The 9,824-nt window shown below is 38.6% G+C and overlaps 1 pseudogene; it reads right to left on the minus strand.

Moving 5' to 3' along the window:
• Positions 1-1,573: 1,573 nt before the first annotated feature.
• LOC129524473 (putative vomeronasal receptor-like protein 4) lies at positions 1,574-2,804 on the minus strand (annotated as a pseudogene).
• Positions 2,805-9,824: the final 7,020 nt, after the last annotated feature.

The raw sequence follows: 9,824 nt of genomic DNA on the forward strand, positions 1-9,824 counted from the left end.
AGTAAAATCCTCCCTTTACATAAATGTTTGCAAGAAGAGGTGCTATAATTATCACACATAAAACCAGCTGGGGTGCCCAAAGGGGGACACTCTCCTTGCCTGTCCTCGATTTTAGAGATTTTTTTTCTCATTTTTCTTTAAAAGGAGTAGTTGAACTGTGGCTTGTCATTTGGTTAGAGGATCAGAGTGTGCCGATTGTGGATGAGACTCCATGGTGTCTATCACTGAGTCATTTCTGTCCTCTTGTATCTCCCAGTTTCTCTGTCTTGGCGTTTATCACCTCCAGGGAGATGCAAATCAAAACAATACCAGACATTACCTTATCTTAAGTAGAATGGCTATAATCAAAATGACAAAAGAGAACAAGTGTTGGCAAGGATGTGGAATAAAGGGAACTCTTATAAACTGTTGGTTTGAATACAAATTAATACAGCCACTATGAAAAACAAGTATGGAAGTTTCTCAACCTAAAATGGAACTACTGTATGTTCCAGCAATTCCACAACTAGGCATATAGCCAAAAGAAATAAAATCAATATGTTAAAGAGATAGCTACACTCCCATGTTTATTACAGCACTATTGACAATGGCCAAGATATGGAATCAATCACAGTGCCCATCAAAGAATAAATGGATAAGACAACATGGTATGTAAACATAATGAAATACTATTTGGCCACAAATATATGGCATAATAAAATAAATGGCAGAATAAAATTCTGCCATTTAAGACAACATAGATGAACCTGAAGGACATTATGTTAAGTGAAATAAGCCAGACATAGAGAGACAAATAACACAGGAATTTATTAAATGTGGAATCTAAACAAGCTTATCTCTTAGAAGTAGAGAGTAGAATGGTGGTTACCAGAGCCTGCGGTGGTTAGTGGGGAGGACAGGATGGAAAGATGTTGGTCAAAGGAAACATAATTATTATTAGATAGAAGAAATATATTTTACAAGATCTGTTAAGCAGCACGGCAGCCATACTTAATTATGATATATTGCGGTCCTGAAAAATGAAAAGGTAGTTGATGTTAAGTGTTGTCACCACAAAAAACAATAACTTTTAGATCATGCATTTGTTAATTAGCTAGATTTAATCATTTTATAATCTATATGTAATTCAAAACATACATAATAAACTTACACAATGTTATTTTCAATTAAAAACAAATTTTAAAATTATGCTTAAAAAATTTTTTATTCAAGCTAGAATTTGAATATAGCTAAATATCTTCAATAAATAAGAAAAATTAAAATAATTTCAAAAATTAAAACTAAGAGATTTGCTTGCCAATAGGAGCCACGTAAGAGTGTACTCAAGAAGAAAATAACATTTTCCTGTATAAAGGTAAAATTAAAATGAAGGGGTGAGAGACAGACCTTGAGAATACAAAATCATAGTGGACATTGAACTGAGGAAAGCACACAGTTCTTGGCACCAAAAAATTAAAAGATATTGAGATATTATAAAAGTACAATTCACATGTTTTATTTAAATCAGAAAGAAAATTATGTGCTTTTTGTATAATTTAATTGATTACAAAGAAATAATTTTTAGAAAATTTTATCACCAACTTGTTAAAAATAGATGGCACTTCCATTGCAACTTTTGCAGAATATTGATGATTCTTTTATCAGATCTGATTAGCACCAGAGGACTGACAGTGGCATAGGCATTGACCACAAACTTGTGGACACCATAGGTGACAGGGCCAATTACCCATAACAGCATTGTGGATGATGAGAGGATGAAGTCCACTGAGTACATCAGCACAAAGAAATTCACCAGCATCAGGATGGTCTTGGTGGCCATTTTCACTAGAGAGGTCCTTAATATAAGGCTGCTGCTGTGAAAGTGCTGGGAGTGCCTCTGATGCCTGGACAAAAGAATGACCATGTATATACTTGAGAGCAGCATGACTCCTATGAAGAAGGCATCTCTGGATAATGACAGCATAAGAAATAGCGCCCTGATGAGGATATTCATTGGGAAAAATGTGCAATATTTGCTGATATTCAAAATCATCTGGGTCATTGGAATAACCTACAGTGTAGATTATCATGTCACTACTGAAAGACAAATTGCTAAACCAAAAAACGAATAAGCGCAGGATATCGTATTTTGTAAATTTATGTTTAAATCTCACCAACCAGGAGGTGCTGGGGCTGATGGTAATGGCCTGGAGCATGCTCAGGAGGCAGGTGGTGCAGATTGAGAGGCCTCTCATCACCTTGTGCAAATAGAAGAAAGCTTTAGGCCGGGCGCAGTGGCTCACGCCTGTAATCCCAGCACTTTGGGAGGCCGAGGCGGGTGGATCACGGGGTCAGGAGATCGAGACCATCCTGGCTAACACGGTGAAACCCTGTCTCTACTAAAAAATACAAAAAAAATTAGCCGGGCGTTGTGGCAGGCGCCTGTAGTCCCAGCCACATGGGAGGCTGAGGCAGGAGAATGGCGTGAACCCGGGAGGTGGAGCTTGCAGTGAGCTGAGGTCGTGCCACTGCACTCCAGCCTGGGCAACAGAGTGAGACTCCGTCTCCAAAAAAAAAAAGAAAAAGAAAGCTTTACATCTAAAGTTATTCTGAAAATTCAGTGACTCAAACATGTCTGGAGACAAAAACTCCATTGCAGTGAAGAGCATTACTAGGTGGACAAAGGCCAAATGACAGGTGACCAGGTCATGGGTCTTAGGCCTGTGATCCTGAAAGAATGTAAAAATGTGGAAGAAAATATGGAAGATGTTGGCTGAGATTCTAACGCTAGCTTGACAATTAAAGGCATTTTTAAAAGATAACATAAGTGAAAACTGTGTTCATCCTAATGGCATAGAAGAAACATATTTTGTAGATCTGAAAAAAAATGACTTCATATCATCAATGTTCTTTCTTCAGTGTTTGAAATTATTACCATCATTATTATTTTTATTTTACTCACTTATTCTTGATTAACCTAGATGCTAAATTCTTGATAATGTACCCCCTGCACTCTTTTCTAAGCCAAATAATTATATATATATATATAATTATTACTCTCTATATATAATGAATACATTTACAATCATGCCTGTATAGGGTGCACACTATCTATATTCCTAATGCCCTTTGCCCTCCATCTTTAGAAATCAATTTTTGTTATTTTGTGTTCTCTCATTTTATTTTTAGCACCCAATTCAGTGGCAGGCATATAAAATGAATCACATTTGCACAGTTGAATTGAATAAAATGTATGCTAAAGTGGAAAGACTCACTAAAGCAAACAATTAAAAATATATCCAATTGAGTCTTTCTCATGATCTATCACTTTGATACGGTTTATTCTTCACTCTTCCATGGTTTTTGATGCTTATGATTCTACTGGGCCCACCATGATAATTCATAATAGTCTTCTTATTTTTCATCAGCATATCAGCAATTTTGATCCCATTTGCAACCTTATATTCTCTTTCCCATGAATTGTAATGTATTTCCAGTATCTAAGAACTTGGATGTAAATATCTTTTTTAGGGAGTGGGGAACATTATTCTGTTTATCCAAACCCTAATTAACTGTATGTCTTAGAAATGGTCCTGGTGCTTTCCCAGTTTAGTTCACATCCCAGAGACTTATCATGTGAACTCTCTTCATCTCAGAACAAAATTTTTAATATTTGCCTCTCAGTTATCAACAAGATAAACACTACTTTTAATCATTTTATTTCAACCAAGAGGCTGCATTAAAATAGTCACATGGTTCTTTTTCCTGAGACTTTACTTGATACAGGAATGTCAGTCTCCAATGAGAAAGATAATGCCTCTCAAGTTTTCTTGGGATATCCTCAATACCATAATACCTTGTAAAATTTTGCAGAACAATTTTGCAGTTGCCATTTCATGTTATTTGGCCAGGATTCAGGTATCATTGTATCATTTTGCTTTAATCCATGGGTAAAAACAATTTAGCTTCATGCATGAAATATAAAAAACAGTAAATTAGCACAGATTTGGGGGTGTATGAAGGTGTGTCTGGTTATATATTCAAAGTCACTTATCATTACACTGTCCCCTAAATAAAAATATGAAAGGCAATGCAAACATCTTGACACTTACTATTCTTGTCTAATAAACACAAGTGACTGAGGTAAAAAATATTGCTCTAAAATCACCAGATATGTTTGATTTTATAAAGGAAATATCATCTAGGTGATTAAATGGTTATTACTCTCTCTACAAAACTTTAGTAAGTGAATCCATGTATCATAAATGTCAGAATCAAACAATGAAAAGTTCCCACCAACATGCATCTGCACCATCAGAATGGTTGAGTTCTGCTGTCAAGTTGAAATCAGAAAAAAAAAAAAAAAAAAAACAAGGGGAGGCACCAAGATGGCCAAATAGGAACAGCTCTGGTCTACAGCTTCCAGCACTATCAACACAGAAGACAGATGATTTCTGCATTTCCAACTGAAGTACCTGGAACTGGTTGGACAGTGGGTGTAGCCCATGGAGAGGGTGAGCTGAAGCAGGGTGGGGCATCACCTCATCCAGGAAGTACAAGGGGTTGGGGGATTTCCCTTTCCTAGTCAAGGGAAGCCATGACAGATGGTACCTGGAAAATTGGGACACTTCCACCCTAATACTGCGCTTTTCCAACAGTCTTAGCAAATGGCACACAAGGAGATTATATCCCGCACATGGCTCAGAGGATCACACGCCCATGGAGCCTTGCTCACTGCTAGCGCAGTGGTCTGAGATCGAACTGGGAGGCAGCAGACAGGCTGGGGGAGGGGCATCCACCATTGCTGAGGTTTGACTAGGTAAACAAAGCCACCGGGAAGCTTGAACTGGGTGGAGCCCACCACAACTCAATGAGGACTGCCTGCCTCTGTAGACTCCACCTCTAGGGGCAGGGCATAGCTGAACAAAAGGCAGCAGAAACTTTCTACAGCAGAAGTTTCTACAGCCTTAAACTTCCCTGTCTGACAGCTCTGAAGAGAGCAGTGGTTCCCACAGAATGGAGTTTAAGCTCTGAGAATGGACAGACTGCCTCCTCCAGTGTGTCCTTGACCCCCAAGTAGCCTAACTGAGAGACACCTCCCAGTAGGGGTCAACTGACACCTCATACAGCCAGGTGCCCCTCTGAGACAGAGCTTCCAGAGGAAGGATCAGGCAGCAACATTTGCTGTTCTGCAATATTTGCTGTTCTGAAGCCTCTGCCAGTGATACCCAGGCAAACAGGGTCTGGAGTGGACCTCCAGCAAACTCCATCAGACCTGCAGCTGAGGAATCTGTTAGAAGGAAAACTAACAAACAAAAGCAATAGCATCAACATCAACAAAAAGGACATCCACACCAAAACCCCATCTGTAGGTCACCATCATCAAAGACCAAAGGTAGATAAAATGACAAAGATGGAGAGAAACCAGAGCAGAGAAGCTGAAAAGTCTAAAAACCACTGCACCTCTTCTCCTCCAAAGTGTCACAGCTCCTCCAAAGCAATGGAACAAAGCTGGATGGAGAATGACTTTGATGAGTTGACAGGAGTAGGCTTCAGAAGGTTGGTAATAACAAACTTCTCCAAGCTAAAGGAGGATGTTCGAACCCATTGCAAGGAAGCTAAAAACCTTGAAAAAAGATTAGATGAATGGCTAACTGGAATAAACGGCATAGAGAAGACCTTAAATGACCAAATGGAGGTGAAAACAATGGCACAAGAACTACGTGACACATGCACAAGCTTCAGTAGCCGATTTGATCAAGTGGAAGAAAGGGGATCAGTGATTGAAGGTCAAATGAATGAAATGAAGTGAGAAGAGAAGTTTAGAGAAAAAAGAGTAAAAAGAAATGGACAAAGCCTCCAAGAAATATGGGGCTATGTGAAAAGACCAAATCTACTAATGATTGGTGTACCTGAAATTGACTGGGAGAATGGAACTAAGTTGGAAAACACTCTTCAGGATATTATCCAGGAAAACTTCCACAACTTAGCAAGGCAGGCCAACATTCAAATTTGGGAAATACAGAGAACACCACAAAGATACTCTATGAGAAGAGCAACCCTGAGACACAGAATTGTCAGATTCACCAAGGTTGAAATGAAGGAAAAAAGGTTAAGGGCAGCCAGAGGGAAAGGTCGGGTTACCCACAAAGGGAACCCCATCAGACTAACAGCGGATCTCTCAGCAGAAACTCTACAAGCCAGAAGAGAGTGGGGGCCAATATTCAACATTCTTAATGAAAAGAATTTTCAACACAGAACTTCATATCCAGCCAAACTAAGCTTCATAAGTGAAGGAGAAAGAAAATCCTTTATAGACAAGCAAATGCTGAGAGATTTTGTCACCACCAGGCCTGCTCTACAAGAGCTCCTGAAGGAAGCAGTAAACACGGAAAGAACAACCAGTACCAGCCACTGCAAAAACATGCCAAATTGTAAAGACCATCGATGCTAGGAAGAAACTGCATCAACTAATGGGCAAAATAACCAGCTAACACCATAATGACAGGATCAAATTCACATGTAACAATATTAACCTTAAATGTAAATGGGCTAAATGTTCCAATTAAAAGACACAGACTGGCAAATTGGATAAAGAGTCAAGACCCACCAGTGTGCTGTATTCAGGAGACACATCTGACATGCAGAGACACATATAGGTTCAAAATAAAGGGATGGAGGAAGATCTACCAAGCAAATGGAAAACAAAAAAAAGCAGGGGTTGCAATCCTAGTCTCAGGAAAAACAGACTTTAAGCCAACAAAGATCAAAAGAGACATAGAAGGCCATCACATAATGGTAAAGAGATCAATTCAACAAGAAGAGCTAACTATCCTAAATATATATGCACCCAATACAGGAGCACACAGATTCACAAAGCCAATCCTTAGAGATGTACAAAGAGACTTAGACTCCCACACAATAATAATGGGTGACTTTAATACCCCATTGTCAACATTAGACAGATCAATGAGACAGAAAGTTAACAAGGATATCCAGGATTTGAACTCAGCTCTGCACCAAGTGGACCTAAGACATCTACAGAACTCTGTACCCCAAATCAACAGAATATACATTCTTCTCAGCACCCCATCTCACTTATACTTAAATTGACCACATAGTTGGAAGGAAAGCACTACACACCAAATGTAAAAGAACAGAAATCACAACAAACTGTCTCTCAGACAACAGTGCAATCAAATTAGAACTCACGATTAAGAAATCACTCAAAACGGCCCAACTAGATGGAAACTGAACAACCTGCTCCTGAATGACTACTGGGTACATAATGAAATGAAGGCAGAAATAAAGATGCTCTTTGAAACCAAAGAGAACAAAGACACAACATACCAGAATCTCTGGGACACATACAGAGCAGTGTGTAGAGGGAAATTTATAGCACTAAATGCCCACAAGAGAGATCAGGAAAGATCGAAAATCGATACCTTAACATCACAATTAAAAGAACTAGAGAAGCAAGAGCAAACACATTCAAAAGCTAGCAGAAGGCAAGAAATAACTAAGATCAGAGCAGAAATGAAGGAAATAGAGACACAAAAAGCCTTCAAAAATCAATGAATCCAGGAGCTGGTTTTTTGCAAAGATCGACAAAATAGATAGACCACTAGCAACACTAATAAAGAAGGAAAGAGAGAAGAATCAAATAAACACAATAAAAAATGATAAAGGGGATATCACCACCAATCCCACAGAAATACAAACTACCATCAGAGAATACTATAAACACCTCTATGCAATAAACTAGAAAATCTAGAAGAAATGGATAAATTCCTCGACACATACACCCTCACAAGACTAAACAAGGAAGAACTTGAATCCTTGAATAGACCAATAACAGGCTCTGAAATTGAGGCAATAATTAATAGCCTACCAACCAAAAAATGTCCAGGACCAGATGGATTCACAGACGAATTTTACCAGAGGTACAAAGAGGAGCTGGTACCATTCCTTCTGAAACTATTCCAATCAATAGAAAAAGAGGGAATCCTCCCTAACTCATTTTATGAGGCCAGCATCATCCTGATAACAAAGCCTGACAGAGACACAACAAAAAAAGAGAATTTTAGACCAATATCCCTGATGAACATCGATGCAAAAATCCTCAATAAAATACTGGCAAACCGAATCCAGCATCACATCAAAAAGCTTATCCACCAAGATCAAGTTGGCTTCATCCCTGGGATGCAAGGCTGGTTCAGTGTATGCAAATCAACACACATAATCCAGCATATATACAGAACCAATGAAAAAACCACATGATTATCTCAATAGATGCAAGAAAGGCCTTTGACAAAATTCAACAACGTTTCATGCTAAAAACTCTCAATAAATTAGTTATTGATGGGACGTATCTCAAAATAATAAGAGCTATCTATGACAAACCCACAGCCAATATCATACTGAATGGACAAAATCTGGAAGCATTCCCTTTGAAAACTGGCACAAGACAGGGATGCCCTCTCTCACCACTCCTATTCAACATAGTGTTGCAAGTTCTGGCCAGGGCAATCAGGCAGGAGAAAGAAATAAAAGGCATTCAATCAGGAAAAGAGGAAGTCAAATTGTCCCTGTTTGCAGATGACATGACTGTATATCTAGAAAACCCCATCATCTCAGCCCAAAATCTCCTTAAACTGATAAGCAACTTCAGCAAAGTCTCAGGATACAAAATCAATGTGCAAAAATCACAAGCATTCTTATACACCAATAAAAGACAAACAGCGAGCCAATTCATGAGTGAACTCCCATTCACAATTGCTTCAAAGAGAATAAAATACCTAGGAATCCAACTTACAAGGGACGTGAAGGACCTCTTCAAAGAGAACTACGAACTACTGCTCAATGAAATAAAAGAGGATACAAACAAATGGAAAAACATTCCATGCTCATGGGTAGGAAGAATCAATATCGTGAAAATCGTCATACTGCCCAAGGTAATTTATAGATTCAATGCCATCGCCATCAAGCTACCAATGACTTTCTTCACAGAATTGGAAAAAACTACTTTAAAGTTCATATGGAACCAAAGAAGAGCCTGCATTGCCAAGTCAATCTTAAGCCAAAAGAACAAAGCTGGAAGCATCACGCTACCTGACTTCAAACTATACTACAAGGCTACAGCAACCAAAACAGCATGGTACTGGTACCAAAACAGAGATATAATCCAATGGAACAGAACAGAGCCCTCAGAATTAATGCCGCATATCTACAACTATCTGATCTTTGACAAACCTGACAAAAGCAAGCAATGGGGAAAGGATTCCCTACTTAATAAATGGTGCAGGGAAAACTGGCTAGCCATATGTAGAAAGCTGAAACTGGATCCCTTCGTTACACCTTATACAAAAATTAATTCAAGATGGATTAAAGACTTACATGTTAGACCTAAAACCATAAAAACCTAGAAGAAAACCTAGGCAATACCATTCAGGACATAGGCGTGGGCAAGGACTTCATGTCTAAAACACCAAAAGCAATGGCAACAAAAGCCAAAATTGACAAATGGGATCTAATTAAACTAAAGAACTTCTGCACAGCAAAAGAAACCACCATCAGAGTGAACAAGCAACCTACAGAATGGGAGAAAATTTTTGCAACCTACTCATCTGACAAAAGGCTAACATCCAGAATCTACAATGAACTCAAACAAATTTACAAGAAAAAACAAACAACCCCATCAACAAGTGGGTGAAGGATATGAACAGACACTTCTCAAAACAAGACATTTATGCAGCCAAAAAACACATGAAAAAATGCTCATCATCACTGGCCATCAGAGAAATGCAAATCAAAACCACAATGAGATACCATCTCACACCAGTTAG

Source organism: Gorilla gorilla, chromosome 13 (assembly GCF_029281585.2).
Source record: "Gorilla gorilla gorilla isolate KB3781 chromosome 13, NHGRI_mGorGor1-v2.1_pri, whole genome shotgun sequence".
NCBI classification, from domain to species: domain Eukaryota; kingdom Metazoa; phylum Chordata; class Mammalia; order Primates; family Hominidae; genus Gorilla; species Gorilla gorilla.